Source organism: Canis lupus, chromosome 21, assembly GCF_011100685.1.
Source record: "Canis lupus familiaris isolate Mischka breed German Shepherd chromosome 21, alternate assembly UU_Cfam_GSD_1.0, whole genome shotgun sequence".
NCBI classification, from domain to species: Eukaryota; Metazoa; Chordata; class Mammalia; order Carnivora; family Canidae; genus Canis; species Canis lupus.
In genome coordinates, this window is record NC_049242.1 from 36,868,001 (window position 1) to 36,890,076 (window position 22,076).

Below are 22,076 nucleotides of genomic sequence, written 5' to 3' on the forward strand. Positions count from 1 at the left end.
TCCCTCACCTGTAAAATGGGGTGGTGAGGATGGTCACCCCCTCCATGAGGTTCTTGTGAGGGCAAAATGAAAATGTACTTAGCCCTGGCACGTGGAAACCGCCACGGCTCTGTGCTCTGTTACTGTGGTTCCCTGCCTCCTGCCATCCTTCTGAAAATAAAATCGAACAAAAATTACCCATTAAGAAAATGTGGATGTATTTGGTTCTTTAAGAGTCGTGTCTTTAACAACAACCGTGAGAGGACTTCAGACAGGATACAAGGTCTACAGTGCAGTAAAGGCCCCGAGGAGTGAGATAGGATATAAGAAAGGCACTTTGTGGATTGCAGATTACATGCAGATACTGTTAGTAGCACAAATATATCTTATTGTTTGGGCTTTGGGGAAAAAAACGACTGAGCACAATTTTATGATATGTCTACATTCCGGGTTGTTTTTGGTTTTCGTTTCGGAGGGAGATGTGTTAGGCCTTTCCTGGAATCTTGCCCAGAGCCTGTGTGACCCACACTGGTGCTGCCGGGTGCCAAATGCCTGAGTAGCATCCGGCACTGAGGAGCATTTCTGTGCTTGCTGTTGTTATTTTAAATGTCTTATGATGAACGGTTAATACGTAGTAGTGGAGTAAGTTCTTGTCGATTCATTGATAGCAAATTGTGGAAATTCGCTCTGGATCATGGGAAATCCTTACTCTCGAGGGTTTTATGCCTGGTAGAGGCGAGTCAATTTCAACAGTTTCTTCCCGTTTTGTTAGGGACCACTACCCTTGTTTGTCAAGTACGTTAGGAATATATTCTTAGTATCAACTGCTTGACTCTCATCCCATATTATTTCCCTGCCTCCTGCCGTCCTCCTGAAAATAAAATTGAACAAAAATTACCCATTAAGAAAATGTAGATACTTTCAAGCAGAGGTTGAAAACTTGACTCACGGGCCACATCTGGCCTGCAGATGTATTTGGTTCAGCGCTCACAGTATTCTAAAACTACAGTTAGTGGCTAGCATCTGAAAGGTGGTAGATGGTGTCTAGAAATCTGGATTTCTGGCTCTGCATGAGAACCTGCAGCATTGGGTCCATCTTCCCTCATGGCAGTGCTGAAGAGTGGTGGTCCTGGGGGGACCTGTCCCTCCTGCCCAGCTGTTGCACCTTTACAGGGCCCACAGGTAACTGAGCGGGCAGTCTCTGCTAAACGAAACTGGCACCTCTCAGACACTGCATCAATTTAGAGTTCTGTTCATTAGCAACTTTGCCCATAGATGAGAAGGTCATTTCACCCCATAAGTTGACATTTTTATGAGAATCCAAGTGGCGATAGTGTTTCATTGAGGCTCTTTTGGATTTAGGAGAGTCACCTTCTCTCCTCCCCATGGAATTTCCTCATTAGCAGTTGTTAAGAACTCTTCAGCAAGGCTTACTAAGTCAACATAAAATGTTGGATAATGCAGGATATAAATTTTGATTGCCCCTATTTAAGCAAGGTTGAAGACGAGTGAACTTGAATTCAGCAAGTTATGATGTTGTAAATTTGAACAAGGCACTTAGTCCTTTTTATTAGCCATCTTGTTGAAATAGCTGTAATTTGGCAGATTTCTTTTGCAAATAGGAGAGGGTCTGAGAGTCTCAGTCCCGGAGATCATCCCCATCTGTGATCTCTTGGGCAAGCCCAGGACCGGTGGCCACATACGGAGATGGGAGAGGAGGTGTCATATCCCGTGGTGGTCACTTTAGGAGATGCCTTGCAAATACTGAAATTTTAAAAATCATTATTTTGTGACTTTTCAGATCTAGTTTTTGCTTTTGGCATTATGAAAGAGTATATGCTTGTAACAAATTCAGACAACACTGAAGTGCATTCACTAAAGGAAGAAAGTCCTCATGACTTCCCCACCTCCAACCTTCTCCAAAGATAGGCACTTTTGAGACTTTGTTGGGTACAGTCCTGGACTTTTTAACTTGCTTGTGTACCTCCTCCCTCCTTTGCCCTTATCCCCAATATACTCATTTTTACTTTTGTTTTGTAAAAATGAAATTTCTCTATTTGTTCTGTCCTGTGACTTTCCTTTCAATGGCCAACTGTCAATAATTATGGTCATCTTTTCAAGTTGATATGTACAGGTAAATGTACAAAAATAATATGACCGCTGTTTTCCATGGTATGGATACATTTCAAGTTTATTTAATCATTCCTGTACTGGTGGACACCCAGGTCTCAATCTTTTGCCATTGCAACCACTGCTGCTGTAACCATTGTGCACGCTTATGAACTTTTACATGAGATTTTCTGTGGTATAGATAGCAAGAAGCGGGACTTCTGGCTTAAATAGTTTACACTTAAAATTTGAATCCATATTGCCTAATTGCCCTCCCAAAAGGCTGTACCAACTCATGCTCCTCCCAAGAGTATCCAATTACGGCTTTAATAATCTAGCTTTTTTTTTTGTCTAAACACATATAAGAAAAGTAACCTTTAAAAAGTCATACATACGACATCAAAATGACACATTTGTCTTAGTATATAGGTTTAATTAAATGACTTATATTTTGATTTTGGTGATGATTATCATCGTATGTGATGACAAAACTGTTTCTCAACTGCTGTAGCCAATTTAATTATTAAATACTTATTTAAAAGGGCGTCTGGGTGGCTCAATGAGTTAAGCATCTGTCTTTGGCTCAGGTGTCAGGGTCCTGGAATCGAGCCCCTATCTGGCTCCCTGCTCAGTGGGGAGTCTGAGTCTCTCCCTCCCTCTGCTCCTCCTCACTGCTCACTCTCTCTCTCTCTCTCTCTCTCTCTTTCTCTTGCAAATAAAATATCTTTAAAAAATAATAAAACTTAGTTAAGGATTGTAGTTGTGCCAGGTAGCCTTTGGAAGACTAACAGCCAAATCACAGCTTCCTTTTCCAGTACTCTATCAGGGCTGCTTGTATTTTTCCCTAGAGCCCTCAGTATAGAAGCTGGGTCTGCATTCAAATGAGCTGCAGCAGGTAGTGCCAAGCCTTAGGCCCAGGAGGCTTGGGGAGGGGAGGCAGCAGGTGAGGTAGTGAGGGATCTGAGGTCCCCAGCACCCCTCACCCCTTCTTTACATCTGAACACCTTTTTACATGGGCAGATTCTTCCCACATGTATTATCTCATAGCGTCCCTCCCTACAACCTCTCTGGGAAGCAGGCATTCCCCTCTTCCCCTATTTATATCTCGGGACACTTAGGCCCAAAGAAGATCTGACGTATTGAGTGTTGCACAGCTGGTAAGGAAGGAACAGTGCCGTGGACACAGGTCTTCTGACTCCAAATGCAGTGGAGTCAGACCTCTGTGAGGCTGAGACATAGCTTTTTACCTACAGCACATCATGGAAGTTTCCTTTACTGAGCTGGAGGCAGAGAAAGGAAAAGGAAGTGACATTCCCAGACTTCCTGTGGTCACTTATGTCCACAGCCTTCTCCTAGGAGTGCTAATGCTGATAGTTGTGTTCTCGAAGGTTTCCCCAGCAATTGGGAAGGACCTGTGAATTCTCCACCAGGAGATTTAACTGTTCACATTGCAGTTGAGAACTACTGACCCAGAATGTGTATTCTTCCCCTTAGACAGGATGGGTCGGGAGAGATGGTGGACTTACCACCTGCTAACTGCAGGTGAAATTTTGAATTCCGTTTTCTCTGGCTTCTTCTCTGCCTCTCTGACCTGGTGTCTGGCTTTTGCTAACAGGTTACGATGTGTTGGCCAGAGCTCTTTAACTCTAACCTCACTGATGAGCCTGCAGGGAGATTCGATGACCAGACCACTCATCCTTCCAGGATGCCCTCAGCTTCATTAGACCCATGCAGGTGGGCTGGTCTAGTGAAAACAGGGGATCCAGGATCAAAACCTGGTCTCATCACTTTCACTAGTGGTATGAAACTTTGGCTGTTGACCTGACCTCCCTGAGCCTCAGCATCCCCTTCTACAAAATCAGGATAATAATTCTCTCGGGGGCATTTTGAGGAATACATGAATTAAGATCTAAAAGGTGGCCCCTCAAATGTTCAGCACAGAATGCACACTTATAAATGAGTCCTGCCTCATTTTCCTGCTTTAGAGAGAAGGGTCTCCTCCGGGGATGCTCCAGACTATTGGCTGCTGGCTGGGGATCCTGGGGTCAGAGGAAGGCCACCAAGGTGAATCATGCACAATATGTCCTCTCAGGAGCTCCCTATTCAGTAGGGGAAGCCCAACAAGCAGAGACGATGTAATGTGTACGTTGCTAAGAATCAATTAATAGAGCAGAGATTAAAAAAAAAAAAAATAGAGCAGAGATTAGTGAACCTGGAGTGAAGTAGAAGAAGTCCTCGAGCCAGTAGGGTATTGCAGATTGAACAGGAGCTGGATGGAGAAGATGAGGCTGTAGGTAATGAACAGCAAACTCTATTCATTAGCAATCAAGTCACATTATTTTGTGACTATTTTAATTTCATTGACCCTTACCAACGCACTGATATATTCAGTTTCATCCTCTCTCTTTTCCTTTTTCCTCTCATTCTGCCACACTTTCTCCCCGCCCTGCCTGAAGATATTCAGCCCCTCAGAATTTCTCTATGCTTTGGCAAACCCTCAGAGGATTGATGCTAGCTGCTTCACTCTGCTAAGTTTTTACAAGAGCTCTGGTGTAGCTACCTTTTTCCATCCTTTTTTTTTTCCCCTACAGTATGAGTAAGCTCTTTTGCTTTCTCAGCAATGAAAAGACTACCAGCCATTTGATGCTTACTGCGTCACTTCTGTATACCAGGGGCATGTGTCATCCCAGTTAGTGGCCAGAACCAACTTTGTGAAAACAGGGACTCTTCTTTACCAATGAAGAAACGGAGGCTTAGGGAGGTTAATATGCTGATTATTCCACTAGCCGGGGAGTCACGGTTCACCTCCGGGCCTCTTTCCCCGTGGCCTCCGCTGCTTTGTTCAGTGTCTTGCACACAGTAGGTGGGCAGCGAATGTTTGTCCAAAGGAATGAGAGAGCTGCCACACGGCTGTCTGTTCACGTCCCACAGCTGGTCATGTAACCCTACCCATGTGGGGACAGCGCTCCTCACTTAGCGTCTCACCTGTCCATGGGGTCCCAGAATCACGCAGCGGGAATCACTGATACAAAACACGATTTCCCATTCCCCCTCGCTGTTACCTCTAGGGCACCTGTAAGCAGAGAGATTAGACTGTTAAAACTCTGGCTCTGGCTCTGCACTGCGAGACATGGGTGACAGGGTGCAGGTGCCGCGCCCCCAGAGCCCGGCTCAGGAGTCGGGGGCTGGGATTCCAACCTCAGTTCTGCTGGGGACTCCTCAGTGGCCGTGGGCACATCACAGCCCCTCTCCAGAGTTCCATTTCCTTGGCATGCTCTGGGGCTTAGGGGGTCCCTAAGGATCCCGCCAGCCCTGTGACCTGGTATGACAGGGGGAGGCTGGGGCGTGTGCTGGAAGGAACGCAGGCATTGCTTTCGGGAAGACCTGAGTGTGGCTCCCGGCTCCTGTACCGCCCAGCTCTGTGACCTTGGGCGGATCACCCAACGTCTTCTGATACCCATCTATTTCTGTAAAAGTAGGACCTGCTTCCAGGCTCACTCTCAGGAGTGCAGGAGGCCACGTAGACGAGGGCGGTTTGCTTCCTTCTGTCTCGGACTCCTCAGTGCTTCGGTTTGGGACTCGCTGGGTGTTTCTGCAGGGAGACCCGAGACGCGTTTCTCAGATGTGGTGTTCAGTACACCGTGTGACATCCTGAGATACTCAGCTCTTAGATTTCTTTTTTTTTTTTTTAAGATTTTTATTTATTTATTAATGAGAGACACAGAGAGAGGCAGAGACACAGGCAGAGGGAGAAGCAGGCTCCACGCAGGGAGTCCAACATGGGACTCGATCCCAGGACCCTGGGATCACGCCCTGAGCTGAAGGCAGACCCTCAACCACTGAGCCACCCAGGTGCCCCAGCTCTTCGATTTCTTGAGGCTCTTTTGTATTGTTAAGAAACTCCTCGAAGGTGGATACCATTCTACCCCTAGCGCTGCAGGGGCAATACCTATTTCCCCCTTTACTCCTCGCAGACAGCGGCTGCCGTGTGGGTCAGTTGGCACGCATGTCGTTTCTTTTGGGCCTCTTTACAGAGAGGGCATCTCTGTTCATTTAGCAAATGTTTGCCGTGCCCCGGCCTTATGGTAGGAGGTGGGGTACAGGGAGGAATAGTCTTCTGGTCACTGCCCTCAAGATGCTCATGAGGAGGAAAGGTGCAAATAGAGGTGACACAAGGCTATTGGGGCATGTGACAGGGCACCGCAGGGGAAGGGAGGGCTGAGGGGCTCTCCCCTGGGCACTCAGGAGGGGCCTTTAAACAAGAGGTGCCTCTTGAGCAAGTCTCAAGAGACGAGTAGGAGCCTACACTGCAGAAGTGAGGACAGAGCATTCTAGGCAGGAGGAGCCACAGAGCAGCCGCCAGAGCCTGGAGGAGGTGACGCCTGGGTGCCTGTCCGGAGGTGGAGGACCCAGTGGTCATCGGTACAATGATGACCTTGGACCTTTCTCCTGAGCCCCAACCCACATACCCACTACCCACTCAGCATCCCCACTTTGACATTTAATGGGCATCCTAGACCTAAGATAACTAAATACAAGTCTTGATATTTTTCTCTTGAAAAGAAAAAAAGGAAAACATATAACCCTGCTCCTCCCCCTTCTTCCCCATCTTATGAGGCAGAACCATTTCCCTGGTTACGCAGGCCCAACATGTAGGCATCATCGTCTTGCTCCTTCCCTGGCGCCTCACGTCGTCTGCTTGCAGTTCTTGACAGCTGTTCCCCCGGAGTGTATCTTGAAAGCCACCACATCTCCCTACCCTCGTCCAGATGTCCCCCCATCTCGCAGCCGGTCTCCGTTTCTGCTCCGTCCCTACTGCTGTCAGTCTTCCACAGAAACAGGCAGAGTGACCTTTTAAAAGTAAATCAGATCGTGTCATTTCCCTGCCAAAAGTCTCCGATGGCTTCCCAGCATCCTTGGAATAGAATCGGAACTGCTTTCCATGGCCTGCCAGCCCCTCCTGCTTCTCTGGTCTCATCTCCTAGCACTCTTTGCTTTGCTCCCTCCATCCCAGCCACTGTATCTTTCTTGCTGTTCCTCTTTCTTGCCTCAGGGCCTTTGCACTTACTGTTCTCTACCTGAATCAGTCTTCCCCTACATCCCTGCCCGGCTGACCTTCATTCCATTCTGGTGTCTGTTCAAATAAGATGGGGCACAAAGAGGAATAGACATCTAGTCACTGTGTTCAAGGACTAGAAATGCACTGTCCTCCTCTATCCCTTACCCCATCACTCGGTCCTCTTACCCTGCTTTGTCTCCACTAGCACTCCTCACTAGCTGACTTCATACGATCTATTTATTTGTCTTCTTTACTGCTTGGCTTACCCTACTAGAATGTAAATCCATGAGGACGGCTGCTTGCCTCACCTGTCTCATTCACCACTCTATCTCCAGGACCTAAAACAGAGCCTGGCACCCAGGAGGTGAATATCACACATTCGATTGGCGAGGAAAAGAATGAATGAATTAATGCAAGTTAAGACTTTGGCGTTTATTCCGTAGGCAGTGCAAATCTAGTAGACATCTTTCAGGAGGTGAGTGACGTGGTCAGCACTTTTATTTTAGAAAGCCAGCTGGTGGCAATGTGGGGGCTGGACTGTAGGAGGAGGCAGCAGAACTAGTTAGAAGCAGTTAAAATGGTCCAGGAAATTGATGCTGAGTCCTGTGTAGGGCCGCGGGCATGGCGGGGAGGGGACCGATGACAGGGTGCGTGTCTTTGGTTCCTATCGGGATAACTCGGTGGAGCACTTCCTCTATTAGAAATGCAGGGGCTAAGCGGCTCTCGGGGGGCTGGGGGGGGTGTGGCAGGCTGGCAATCCTGCGTGATGTTTTTTTTCCCCAGGCAAATGTCAGCTCTGGGATGCACATTCTCTGCAGTGCTGATGGCTCTCGGAGGAGTGACTCTGCAGAGTAGGAGTGCGGTCAGGGTGGTGGCATCAGTGAGGCTCATGCTTCCTCCTGCATACGGGCCCTTTTCTGCTCTTGCACACTACAGGCCACACTAGGTCTTTGGTTCTTTCTTGCAGCGGGTACATTTCCTCCTGTTTAACTCCCAAGGAGACTTGCTCTAACAAATTCTCTCCTTTTTTTAGAATGCCCCTCCTCTGCCTGTGTTCCGGATGGGGTTTACCAGTACCTTGGGGGTTCGGCGTCTCCCTTACCACAAACACACACAGGGACTCTTCTCCCTGGGGCAGCGGAGAGTCGGCTTGTCGGTGGGCATACATCCGTAGCCCAGGAATAGCCATGCTGTTTGGTACCGCCTCTTGAAAACTTTCTTTTGGAGCTTGAATTATTCCTTCTTCCAGAAGTCCCCAATCCTCTCCAACTTTCAAAGGGGAGCCTTTCATCTCTGAGCGAATACATGCCTGTCCGTCTTGCCGAGGTGTCCCCTCTCTGTTCCTGAAATGATGCCATCCCAGGCTCTTAAGCCGTGGTCCAAAGTTCCTAATCCTGTTTGTCGAGCCCCGTGAAGTGAAATGCTGTACCATCTGTACAGCCAGATGCCCACCTCCCACCCTCCGTCTCTCTTCCAAAGGTCCAGATGCCATTCCATTCCATTACATTAATAGCTACACTATAGAGTTCCTGGGTGCCAGGTACTGTGCTAAACACTTCACATGCTTTCTGTCTCACCCTTCCCACCCTGCCAGGGTGAGTATTATTAACCTTTTTACAGATGAGGAAGCTGAGACTTGGCAGTGCAGTGGAGCTTAGGCGTTAAGAGCATGGGCTTAGAGTCTAACAGACTCAGATTTGAATCCCCACTAACTGTGGACCTTGGGCATGCTATGTAACCTTTTTAACCTTCATTTCCCCACATCTAGAAAACACAGATAATCTAGAGAGGGGTCAGGGGCGCCTGGGTAGCTCAGTGGTTGAGCATCTGCCTTTGGCTCAGGTCATGATCCTGGGGTCCTGGGATTGAGTCTCTCATCAGGCTCCTTGCAAGGAGCCTGCCTCTCCCTCTGCCTGTGCCTCTGCTTCTCTCTGTGTGTGACTCTCATGAATAAATAAATAAAATCTTCAAAAAAAAAAATCTAGAGAGGGGTCATGTGTCACTGTGAAAAGTAGACGTGTTATTTCACAAGCGTGTAAGCATTTGCCTGCTATATGCTAGGCTTTGTGCCGTCAGAAGGTAATAGCTTATCGTAGATATCTGTGTCTCATTGTCATGGTCGTCACCATTGTCGTCATCATCCCACCATGACCACCATCGTCATCATCCCTGTCTCAAGGCTACGTGACTAGTACGCGGATGGGGTCAGGAGTGAATGTAGCCCTGCCTGGCTGCCAGGCCCTTGTCCTGTCTCCTGTCCCATGCTGTTGTTTCCAAGTTCATATTCCCTAAGACTTTGTGTCCATTGCTCTCTTGGTCTTTTCTGGTTGTGCCTGGGCCCTGGGCTCAAGTTAAAGCTCAGCCATTCCTCAGTCCCTTCCAGAAAATGACTTCATTTCAGTCACTCACTTGAGCAGTCCCAGTAGCTGGGCCGTTCAGGCAAGAGCTTGGACAATTTTCCCTGGTTGTCCATGTCATCTTGTCTGCTCTGCAAGCCAGGGGGGCTTCACATGTCCTTGTTTATGTCACAGGATTGTCCCAAGAAAACAGGAGTGGCAGCAGAAAGGGCTTGTGGGTGTCCCTATCTTACGGGGTCACAGATCACTTTGTGACTCTGGTGATTCATGGAGCCTCTCTCCAAAAAATGTACATGACAGTTTCTCACAAGACCAACCTTATTCATGAGACATTTGCCCTGAAGCCCACTCAGGAATTCTAGCTGAGAAATTCAGATCCAGGGATCCCTGGGTGGCTCAGCAGTTTAGCGCCTGCCTTTGGTCCAAGGCATGATGATCCAGGAGTCCCGGGATCGAGTCCCGTGTCAGGTTCCCTGCATGGGGCCTGCTTCTCCCTCTGCCTGTGTCTCTGCCTCTCTCTCTCTCTCTCTGTCTCTCATGAATAAATAAATAAAATCTTTAAAAAAAAAAAAAGAAATTCAGATCCAAAAGGTTATTAGCTCTTCTGTTGTCCTATCACCCCTCGTTCACAATCAGGAAGGGCTCTCTGTTTCTGTAGGATGCTTGTATTCACAGGTTGTTAGGCCATCCTGGTAGCATTTGGGAAAGCCTGTTTTATTGATACTACTTGCCCTTTTCATTTCTTTCCCGTTTTTGAGAAGTGTATCTACACACTAGAATTAGCTGGCCATTTTGACGAGACTGACCTGCTGGTTTGTACATCAATTCAAGCCGTAGCCTGCATCGAGTAGACAGCCTGGGGAGGAGTTTTTGGCCCCAAATATCAGACTAACAGGAACTTTATTGTGATATACAGATTATAAAGGTGCATCTGCCTACCTTCAGCATGGTTCGCAGTGTTCGAAATTCAGGGAAATATAAATCTCTACTTTTCAATACGATTTTTGAAATTTCAGTCTTTAAAAGTATGCTTCCTTTCCTTTTTATGTTTTTATTCCAATTTTCAAGGCACGAGTATGGGGGAAGGCACATGCCAAGCACTCTACAATACAATCTTCTAACTTGCTCGTAGGCCTCTGCTTGGAAACTTTGCAGCAAATTATGGAATAAGTGATAGGAGTCATGGGTGCCACTGCCAACAGCTTCCCCTCCCCAACCTGGCCTTCAGAGCTCCACAGAAAGACAGGAATGAACCTTCCATAATGGGGGCCCCAGGACCCTTCCTCCCGCTCTGGCTGTGGGGTTGTGGTGCCGATGCCCTCTGCAGATAGAAGGGGGGCTGATGTTTGGGGACATAGGAACCAAATCTGTCATGTATTAGATCATTTGATGAAAAGCTCTTTCTGATACGTAGTTTTTCCGCTAAAGTTTTTCTCCTTTGCTTTTTCTAAATTATAAAAGCAACAGATGCTCACTTCAAAGCCAGGATTAGAACTTTTCACGCCTGGCTTGGAATTCCAGCTCCATGAACTCATTAGATGTGCAGCCCTGGGAAAAACATGCACCCTCTCTGAGCCTCGATTTTCTCATTGTTACAGAAGAAGTAATGATTTCACCTCATCAGATTGCTGTGAGCATCGAGGGTACATAGACTGCTCTTCCAGAGGCTAGGTGTGGATTCGTTTACTCAGTGAATATTGAGCACCTATGGGCCAGTGACCATTCTGGTTGCTCTGGAAATACTCGAGAACAAGACTCTCCTGATGCTCATGTTCTAATTTGAGGAGACACAAAGAAACGAGACCATTTCAGACATTAAGAAATGAGAACCCACAGGTGGTGGGTGAGTCACAGTAAGGGCCATTTTATTTTATTAATACTATTTTTTTTGAAGATTGATTGATTGATTTTAGAGGAGGAGAAAGGCAGAGGGAGAGAGAGAATCTCCAACAGACTCTCTGCTGAGCGTGGAGCCCGGTGTGGGGAGCTCGATCTCACGGCTCTGAGATCTGAGATCACAGCCTGAGCCAAAATCAAGAGTCAGACGCTTAACCGACTGAGCCCCCCATGCTTACCCAGAGGAGCCCTCTCTGATGAGACTTCATGCTTTGTGACCCCACCCCCAAGTCCCAGGCTTTCCAGCATTGAACATCCTGCCCCTTTAAGGATAGGCCTCAGTTTTGAGTTTGGAAAATCTGACCACAGAGCACATACCCGTTCTCTTTGGGGTGGCATTTGTTCTCTAATTGGCTCGGCATTCAGAGCGCGAGCTTCTGGGGCTGGAACTGTATAGCACAGGGCCTTGTGCTCACCCAGTGGAGCTGACACTGAAGGAGGGTGATTAGTTTCTAGCCGGAGCCCATTTTGCTCCAGTGCCACTTTGAGCATTCCGGTTTCTAAGGAACTGGAAGTGATTTCTCTCTCAGTGAGACTGTGGCACACGCCAATCGCCTGATCCTCTGCACGCAGTGTTTTAAGGGCTGGCTGGGGCCACACGGCCGCCGGGCAGTCTCCGTTTGTGCGGTGGCATTTGAACCACCCTGCAGTCAGCCTGACACCCGATACCGACCGCATTGTCCCTGTCCCTCGTCCCTCCCGGGGTGGAATAGTGATTCTTAAAGGACCATCTCAGTCTGCTCCATTGAACAAGAGGGGCCCGAACTGATTAGCGAGGAAAGCTGCTGAGCAGAAGGGCAGGCTGCCTGTGACTCACCTGTCATGTTCAGAGCTGACCTACTTTTATTTGACCTTGATTTGCTCGGTGCAGCTAAAGACACTGTCGTGAAGGCACTTCTGCCGCCTGATTTAAGTCCAACACGTGACAGCCCAGATCTTCGATGCACACATGACCCGGGCAGAGGGACGGACTGACAGGTGGTTCGTTTTTCATCTACCTCTGAATTGTAATTCGATCACAAGGAAAGGGCTTAATTTCAAGAAAATGGAACAATTATTTCAGACTAGATATGGTGCCAAAGCAGCAGGCCTTCCTCCTTGCTGCCGGGCGGCTTAATCAGGAGATGGCCTAGATGGCCGCCTTTCAAGTGGGTCCTTGCAGTAGCTTGGCAACTGGCAGAGGGTCATAATTGGAAGAATTTGGCTCTGAGTGTCTGTGGGTGTTTACAGTGCACTATAGGGCAGGGCTTCTTTTATTTATAGAATATTGTGAGCAACAAGCAGCAGAAGGCTGAAAAGCCACTAAATCTCGATTTATTTTTAACAAATTCCATTTTTCCCCTCATCCCAGAAGGAGAACTGAGTTATTAAAAAACAGTAAAAAATACATCATCGCAGAGCATGCCATATCTAATTATGGGGTTGCCAGCGTCGGCCTGCAGCCACATTTTAAGGGCTTTGTAAATCAGCCATCCATTCAATCTGTGAACTTATATGACTCCTATTCTTCATTTAGATGTAGAGCGAAATTATTGGCAAGTGAGTGCTGATCAGAAAAAGTTCTACACTGTCTAAATTAGGAGATGGTATGTACAAATATAGAAGAGTGTGCTTATGTTCTCAAAGGGAGATAAAATCACTCCTCATTGTCCATTCTCCTTAGCTATACAAGCACACATCCCCTAGCACTCGGTATCCGCGTGAGGGAGTTCACTCCTCGCAATGGTGGATCTGGGCCACTCCTGCGGTATCTCGCTCAGTGATTATTACCCACATCATCACAAGAGGCACAAATCCAGTGCTTTTTTGGCCTGCGTTCTCGGAGCGTCTCCGAGCTGGACAAGACTTCAGGGATCCTCTAGCTCAAGTACATCCCTGTCCAGGTGGGGAGGCTGAGGCCCAGAGAGGGGAGTGGCTTTCCCAGGGCCCCGCAGTGAGTCATGGCACAGCGGGGCTGGGGCTGGGGCTGGGGGCTCCCTGCTTTTCCCTAACAGTGTCCTCTCTATGCCAGGCTCAGAGCCAGGGAACCAGACAGATCTGATTTCTATCCTGCAGGGCTCACAGTCTTAGACAGACATGAAGACAGTCCAGGGGCCACCATATGCTGAAGTAGACAGGGTTGTGTGAGTACAACAGCCGGCTAGACGAGTGGAGGGCATGGTGAGGCGGGATTTGGGAATCTGTGTATTGGGACACTAAGGCAGAGGTAAAATCAGCTGCTCTCTGACCCACTTGGAAGAGTGTTAGGGATGCCATAGGGACCTTATGGCTCCCTAACCCGTCCCTTTCTAAGGGAAGTAGGTGCAGCCATTTGCTGAGTATCAAGGGAAGAAAATTAGGGTGGCGTGGTGGTGCCGGGAAAGGTAGGTATGACACTTTGGGAGGAGCCCTGAAAGCGGACCATTGAGGAGATTTCATGCGAATACCGCAGGGAGTGCAAGGCTGGGGCACAGGCCAGGGACAGGTGGTCCGGAGTGCTGCAGAAGGCTCTGCCCCGTGCTGGGATGGCAGGCGGGCCGCACAGCACAGTTCTTCCCAGTCCTCGGGTTCCCAGGTACTGCTCCTGGTGGCTTCTTTCCGACCCTCCCAATCCTTCTTTGTGCAGCACTCTGGGCGTCTAATATCCATGAACTCGAGCTGGCAGGTGAGCCGAAACCTGTCCCTGTCTTGCCCTGGGCTACTGGCCCTGCTCAGTGTCTGGCTAGAGTGCACCCTGGGGGTTAGTTCTCTTTTTGTGGCTGGGAGGAGGCAGAGGGCATGAGAGAAACCTTTATGAGGAAGGATGGACTGTGGATGCTTCTGGAAAAGTCACCTCTTGGCAGTGCTAGAGGCCAGTGGTTTTAGAGGATGTGAGTAGGCCAGGGCGGGGGGTGCCCGGGGCCTAAATTAAGGCTGTAGTAGTCAGCCTGGAGAGAAGCTAGCAGGGAGGAGAGATGACAGGGAGGAAGCAGCAGTGGGGGTTAGCTGCAGACAGCTGGCCAACCAGGGGGTGGGGGACAGCGCCCTGCTGGGACAGGAGCCCACCAGGCAGAGGAGGCTCATGGCAGGGAGAGAGGAATGAGGGCCGTTCTGGGCAGACCAGGGGCTCGGGGGCCTGAGTTACTCGGGCTGGAGCCTGTGGAGGATCGAGTACCTTCTCTCTGAGAGGAGACTATCTTCCTGCCCAGTAAGTCCCTAACCGCTCCAGACACGGATTCTCAGAAATATATGCAGACATTTCCAGGAGGTGCAAAGAATTGAAGTCAGTACATAGGATGTCTCCGGTGTCATCTCCGTAAATTGTTTTTCCTTAATCTTTTGATGCCTCCAGCTGCTGACCTGCTTTTGAGTCCTCAGAGCTGGGAACATATGAATTAGCAGTAACAACCGTACGGGAAATACCTGGGAAATAGCTGATGAGCTTTACTTAGCATCTTCAATTTTTTTCTTGGATTTCTGTCAGAGTTTTTATACAGTCTGATAATCTTTCCATGACAAAATGGTTTCTACTTTTAAAAATATATTTTGTTTAAGTTTTAGATTTGACAAAGCTGATAATATTTCATGATGGAGGATACTTCCCGAATCAGTTTTCAACGAGCAGATCAGCCCCTTCCTCTCTCGTTCCTGGCTTCTGGCCATTCCCCTGTGTCCCAGCATCTCCTTCTGTGTGGGGGTCAGCCTGGAGCACCAAGTACACCCAGGTCAGGGGGTTGTGTCAGTACAAGTTTCGGTGGGGAAGAATGCTGAAACCTTGCCAGAGAGATGGCTGGGAAGCTGCCTGTGACCTGGACCGACAACCCCCCTCGTCTTCCTGCCCCCCAGACCCTGCTGATGACTTGTATCCTGTGCCCCAAATAACAGTGGCTTTGGTCATTGATGCAGTCTTTAAATTCTCTGAGAAAACATTGATAGCTTGTTGGCACAGCTCTGTCATCTTACTCTTTCTCGAAATTACTTTGCTAGGCACCCAGCAGGTGCTTGGGAAACGCTTTGAATTCCATGGAGCCATTGCTGGTCATAGCCACCACCACCACCACCCCTGCTGGTGTGCTGAGAATGAAGTGAAAGTCCTGAAGGTTATGTACATTGAGATATTCCAAAGTCTTCTCCTCCTTCCTTCAGGCTGATTGATTGGCCACACCCTGGCTATCAGCACTTGCTTGTTATCAGAGTGATAGAATGGTCCAGTGGGAAGGGCCATCAGAGACCATTTCCCCTGGCCATTTTCCTGTGCAGGAAAACCCCATGTGTACTGTCCGTGACAGGCAGGCAGGTCCCTAGCCCCCCAGGAACCCACGCACCAGGCGTCCTGCTCCCTGTTTGTGGATATGTCTGCCTGTCCAAAAATCCTTCTTTATTCCAATCCAGATCTGCCACTTGGCACCGTTTCCTCATTGACCTAGGTCAGCCCTTTGTAGCAACACAGAACAAAGGTCCGCGGGCATAGCTAGTTTCTACTTTTGAGGTTTGGACGTAGTGCTCATGGACCCCTTCCCCTCCCCTTACCAACCCCTTTATCTCCCTTGCTAGGGTTTGTGTCCTCTAGGGCCATCAACCACTCTTGCTCAGATGTGACAGTCAATGTTAATTTCAGTGGTAGGGCAGCGCGAGGGCACACTGTGTGCCAGGCACTGTTCTAAGCTCTTAGATCGATGTCTTTATTACTGCCTACAGCCACTCTGTGAGGTGGGGACTGTCAGTATCCTCCTTTTGCTAATGGGGAAACCGAGGAACAGAGATTAGATCTTGTCCAGAGTCAGGCAAGTAAGTGGCAGAGCAGAGATGTGGATGCATTAGAGACTGGGGCTGGCCCTCCTTTGACTTATTTTGCAAAAAATCATTTGACCAGAGCCCGAGGTGAACCCTTTTCTGTGAAACCTCCTCAGAGATTGCTTGCACACAGTGGACTGCGGGGCAGAGGCCTGTGCACTGTCATCAACAAATGGGTTCATCAAGCTCTGCTGGGCCCTGTGGGGTGCATTTAGATCAGGGTGACAAATATGGGCTGTGTGTATTTTCTTTTCCTGAATATGAAGTCTGATGCAATGGGTTCCTCGTTTAAAGGGCTTAGTCATGGTTTTGTGGCCAGAAAGCTGAAAGAGAAAGGTGCCTGAGGACTGCCAGATGGGACCACCTCTTCCAGTACCTGATCCAGTTGTCGGTCGTAACTGATGGGGTGGAGGGGCACGATGCCCACCTGCCCTCCACAGCTGGATGGTAAGGTGCCAAATACGCATTGGTTTGCAATGCATAAATCAGGAAGGGTTTTGCAAGGTGCAGGAGAGGGAGGGGGTTGCGGCTGGTCTGGCCTGGGTGGGAGCACCGGGCCCTGCCCCTTGCCAGCTGTGTAACTAGGTGCCGGTCACTTGCGGTCTTGGTTTCCTCTTCTGTAAGGTGGAAATAACACTGTCTTCTTAGAGGGATGATTTGGAGCTTAATTAAGCAGAGGCAGACATGTCGTGAAGCTGCAGTGACTGTTCTGGAGCATTCCCCACACCTGACACCTCAAGGTTTGGTGACCAAGTCCTCGTTTACTGCCTGGCCTTTCCTGCCTTTGCCGTGTGAGCTCCAGCCCCTTGGCTGCCTGCCACCGTGCGGAGTGTGGGGCGGACGGCGGAGGCCTGGGCCTTCCGGGGCGGGAGAAGTCCCTGCAGTCACGTTGGGTGTCCTGGCCTGACCCCTGGCAGGTCAGGCTGGGCTCTCCCGGGAGCATATGACTTCATCAAGAGTTGGCTTCCTGTGCTCAGGAACCCCAGGGCACCGGCCACACACCGGCTCAACCACAAGGGCCGAGAAGCTGGGGTTGAACCATCTTTCTTTTTGCTCATTGCTTCTCAGACAGCCTACACCCTAGGTACTATTTCCTAAAGATTTAAGTAGCAAAGTGAGGGGACCCCAAGGTATGGGCCCCAAGACCTGGAGGGAAAGCAGCTTGAACCAATAGAAAAAAGACTGGAGAGAATCAAATTCTGTTGTTACCAAAAATGGGGCCCTGAGCAAGGACCTAACCTCCTGAAATGTGGTGTCCATGTCTGAAAATTGGGGCTGGAACTAACCCCTGAGGCTAGGAGGATTAGATGAGATACGTGTGAGCCTGACAAAAGGCACCTGGCACCGTGTCTAGCAATGAATATATATGAATATTTGAATCCTCTCCTTTCTCCTTTCCTGTCTACCCCTTCTCCTTATCTAGTCCTGACTGCTGTCGCTTCCCTATATGGCTTTGGGTAGATATCTTAACCTCTTTACCCCTTCTCTTTGTAAAAAAAGAGAGTTGAACCAGCTGCCCGTACTGAATGGGTACGTGGCGCCCCCTATAGGACACCTTGGGAACGTGCAGGGCGATTTGGCTGTCCGGGTGCGGAGGCCGGGGCTGTGGACTGGGAAGCAGATTTGCTAGGTGTAACAACCTATGGAGAACAAAGGAGTGTCTGGCATCCTGCACAACCTCCTGACGTCCAGTGGGCATTCACGTAGCTGGAACTCTGTTTACAATGATCTGAGCCTGGAATCGGACTCCCACTTTAAATATAAACACACATAATTTTTGCATGTTTTTAATATATACTAAATTTTCCAGGAACCCAGCTACCAAATATATGAGGTTTACGTGTTCGTTATAAATAGGCCCCGGCACCTCATTATATCTTTCACCATGTCTTCTGAGTAGCTGAACCCGATATTTGCATATTGACTCCATACGTAGTATCTTATTTTAACTAACCTTTCTTTCTCCTTTGTATTATAGTTAGGGTATCATGTTGCTTGCTTTTGAAATTATAAATGTTGGTAGGCTATATTATTTACAAATTTAAAGAGGGTGAAAAGAATGTTAAAAATATTTGTATTGAATCTTTGAAAGCATGAGAGAGGGAGCATGCATGCATGTGTGTGTGTACTAGCTTATAAATTAGCTGGAGAAACCTTAGGATACATCTGAAATGACAAGAAATGGCTTCTTTGAACAAGTTGAAGGGAGACGTAGGCAAATGCAAGAGGATTGGTTAAATATATGTACATATATATACATATTTTTTAATATTAGAAAGGACAGGTTAACAGCTAAAGGGAACCAGAGGTATGCAACAAAGGAATGAGGTCAGAATATCCTACAAGGTTCCACTGAGCCTAGGATTTGCTTAATCACAGTAAATATAAAAGCCGAATATTCATCTAACCCAAGTAATTATGTAACTTTATTGGCTGAATGGTAGGGTAGGTTCTTACGTGTGTCTGTAATGACAGAGGTAATGGAAGAGAGGTACATTTTCCTCTTCCATGGTGAGAAGTGAATAGATCCTGGTTGAAACTGGAATATCGTTGAGTGGTACCATAAGCTGTTGTTCAGAAAGGTGGGGGCGCTTTCCGTAACTGGTTGCCTCTGGAAACAGGCAAGAGAATGGGCAGGAGAACCTGTGGACAGATATTTTTCCAATAGCTTTGTAGAACTTCATGAGTCTTTAAATAGGTCCTGGGGGGAAAAAAAGAGCTTCATAAAAAAATAAAAATTAAATCTAAAAAAATGGTTTCCTTTCCCTTAAAATGTCCTTTTACATAAGAATATGTAATAGAAGTCAGAATTTTTAATTGCATCCTTTGTTAGAGAAATAAGGTGTTTTGATGTTGCCCCCATCCATCTTAGAAAATATGTATATCTTAAGGAGTCTGAAACATGGTTTTCGTCATCTTTCTTCATCTCTGCCATTTGGTTTTTTTTTTTCCACCTCTCCCACCTGCACAAACATTTTTTTAAACATCCATGTGTAGATTTTTAGAGAAAGGAGAACCAGCCAGCAGCCTCCCTCCTCTTTACTGTGTTGTTTTACGGCCTCTGCATGAATTAATTGTGTGAATTTTGTGAATTACCTCTTCCTATTCTTTAGATAGTTTTCCACTGAGGTATTTGTCTTTTTATCTATTCATAGGAGGTTTTTCTCTTGTTTCGTTTAACTAAGAAAGGATAATAGGCCTTCACCTGTCACAGAGCTTTCGGGTCAGACTGACCTGGGTTTGAGTCCTGGCTTTCTCACTCATGAGCTAAGAATTTCAGGCAATTTACTTAACATCTCTGAAAATTAGTTACTTCTTTGGAAATAACATGAAACAACACTGACTGGCACAAAATCAAGGCCCAGCGTGTGGTTTCAGCTGCCATAGCTTTTGCATTGTTGCTTTTGTTGTGATCCTTGCACTGAATATTTTCTCCAAAACAGTACCTCAAGAACTCATGCGCTTTCAGATCCTTGGACATGGAACGCTCCCTTGCTGTAACCAAAGCTCAGAGAAATGAAACTGAAATCACTGAAATAATTGTTTTATTCCTTGCGTAGGAATGAAAGAAAACAAGCTGATTCCGTTTTAGCTAAAAGAGGAACTTGCGGGGTCACTCCTGGGGTCAGGATACACTCCGAGCAACGTCTGAGATCTGGAGCACTGGGGGAAGGCCTTGAGATTCATCGCAAGGTTAAATCATCTTCCTCAACCAGTGCTCACCAGGACAGCATGCGGACGAGTGCATTTCAGAAAGGTTTCCAGTTGTTGCGAGTTGAAACGCAAGGGACCATCTGTTAAACACACCAGCCAGTCCCCCAGCACTCGGGTCCATTCATGGCCTTGCTGCGTGTTTTGACGCCCTTGTGTTGTGGGAGGGAGTGGCGCGGGCACACACTGGCCCCGCCCGATTTCTCCTACTTGGGACAGAGCTTTCACTTTTCTCTTCCAAGTCCCTAAAGACACAAAGCACATGTGGGAGCCCAGCTCTTGAGTTGGACACGTTGGGGGTGCGTCCCTGTTCCGCCTCCTGGCTGTGCGATCTCAGACAAGTTGCTGTACTTCTCCGAGCCTCGGTGCCATCTTATACACGGTGTTGTTAATAATGCCGTTCCTGAAAGATCATTGAGAACCAACTCAGCCTCGTCCAGGCTAGTGGCATCCTCAGCAGGATTGATACCCAGGAACTGAGTCCCTGCGGGCAGCGGGGACACAGCGCACAGCCGGGCAGTCTGTGCTGTAACTTAGATGCCTTGTGTGCCTCTTGCTCAGCAGGTCCCGACCAACAGCCCTGGCCTCTAGGTGAACACACTGGGCATGCAGCCTGACAAGCGGAGCTCAGGTTGGGCTGCCACCCCCAGGTGTCCCCGTAGCTGGGGCCCTTTGTTGCCCCTCATGCCAGAAAAAAATCAGAAGTCCGGTTAGCTGCTCCTCCAGAGATGCCAGGAACTGAAGGTGACTCCTCACCCTGCCTGGCCGCTCAGCCCCCAGCCCTCTTATGGGCTCCTGGTTTCCTGCACTCCCCGGCCAGGACCCAGCTGTGTGTCTTCCCCAGATTATTATAGTCCTCTCCTCACTGGCCTCCCCCACAGCACACTCGTGCATGCATGTGCACACTCACACACACTTGCACATGTGTGCACACACATGCTCATATGCATATATGTGCATGCACAGGCGCGCTCTGGCACATACATGTGCAAGCTCACCTGCAGGTGTGCCCACCCAACACGTGCATTTGTACACACACAGAGACCCCACTGCCCCACATGTGCCCACACACACAGGTCCTCCTCCTCACAATCTTTTCTCAACCCCATAGCCAGACAACCCCAAGTGGGAGCCTGTCACCCCCCTATTTTGCTCACAGTCAAAGCCAGGCCCCATGTGGTCCGTGCCCATCCTGGCCCAGGGCTGGTCCCCTGGCAGCCCTCGGCTCCTTCCCCACCTTTGCATGGGCCCTTCCTGGCCTAGGGTGCTCCTCCCTCCAACCTCACCTCCCCAAACCTGACTGCCTCCACCTCCTGCCCCGATGCTGACGCCTCTCCCCAGCACTCACCACGTCCCAGCATCACTTACTTATTTGTCTCCTTTGCTTGCCGTCCTCGCCAGAATGTATACCAGATGAGGACAAGGATCTTTGTGTCTTCACCCATGGGCCTGTTGTGGAGAACGGTGCCTGGCACTTGGATGCCCTCAGCAAATATTTGTTGAAAGAGTGATGAATGATTGTGGACTCACACACTAACAGTGTCTTCATTATTACAACATTGTCCTCGATCGAAATTTGACTGCCACATGCAATTTGTGCTGGAAAGTTACTCAGACTCCCAACTCTCTTCCCATACCAATGACCTGGCGTGTATGGGTGCTCGGGAAATTGCTTTGCATGGGTTGCTTTAGGGCCTCGGGCCCCTGGTAGCCATCTGAGGCCTCTGTACCTGTCAGCAAAACCTTTTGCAGGTGGGCCACAGGGGGACATCGATCTCCTGTCCCCCGGCACTTCTGGGGTGTCGCTGTTTCGCCCCAGGGCTCCCCCCGGAGGGTGGGCAGCCCAGCTCTGGGCACAGCTGTCAGCTCAGCTGTGGTGTCCGTCTCCGTAGGGAAATTAATCACTGTCCTGTGCTTTCTCCGTCTCACCTTCCCGGGCAGCTGCAAAGTCCTGTTCTCACACATGGACTTCAGTGCCTCAGGATCCTATTCCCAGCTCTCTGTAGGAGGAGCTATTTCTCTGTATTTCGGTTTCATTGAAGTGAAATGAAGGGGCTGGGCCCCTGAAATGCCACTCAGCTTGCCAGTTGTTAGGAGTCCTCAGCGCTTCCTGCTGCAGAATGTTGGCCTCTGGGTTGATCTCTGGCCCCCTTCCCTGCGCCACCCCAGGTCCCTCACTCTGGCCTTTCCCCAGCCCCCCTCAATGACACCCT

The 22,076-nt window shown here is 48.8% G+C and overlaps 1 protein-coding gene and 1 long non-coding RNA gene across 15 annotated transcripts in view; one reads left to right on the plus strand and one right to left on the minus strand.

Moving 5' to 3' along the window:
• The window catches only part of ARNTL (aryl hydrocarbon receptor nuclear translocator like), a 101,444-nt gene that overhangs the window by 38,691 nt on the left and 40,677 nt on the right, over nt 1-22,076 (plus strand). The gene's annotated exons all lie outside the window — the stretch shown is intronic.
• On the minus strand, nt 213-12,522 carry LOC111091562. Of its 3 annotated transcripts, none has more exons than XR_005375770.1 (5): nt 12,218-12,522; nt 5,587-6,939; nt 5,074-5,161; nt 4,301-4,357; nt 213-1,743 (listed from the first exon to the last, which is right to left on the minus strand). It is a non-coding gene; the product is annotated as an uncharacterized LOC111091562 (long non-coding RNA). The 3 variants fall into 3 exon arrangements; XR_005375768.1 differs by having other exon boundaries at nt 4,301-4,376; XR_005375769.1 differs by having other exon boundaries at nt 4,301-4,376; nt 5,571-6,939.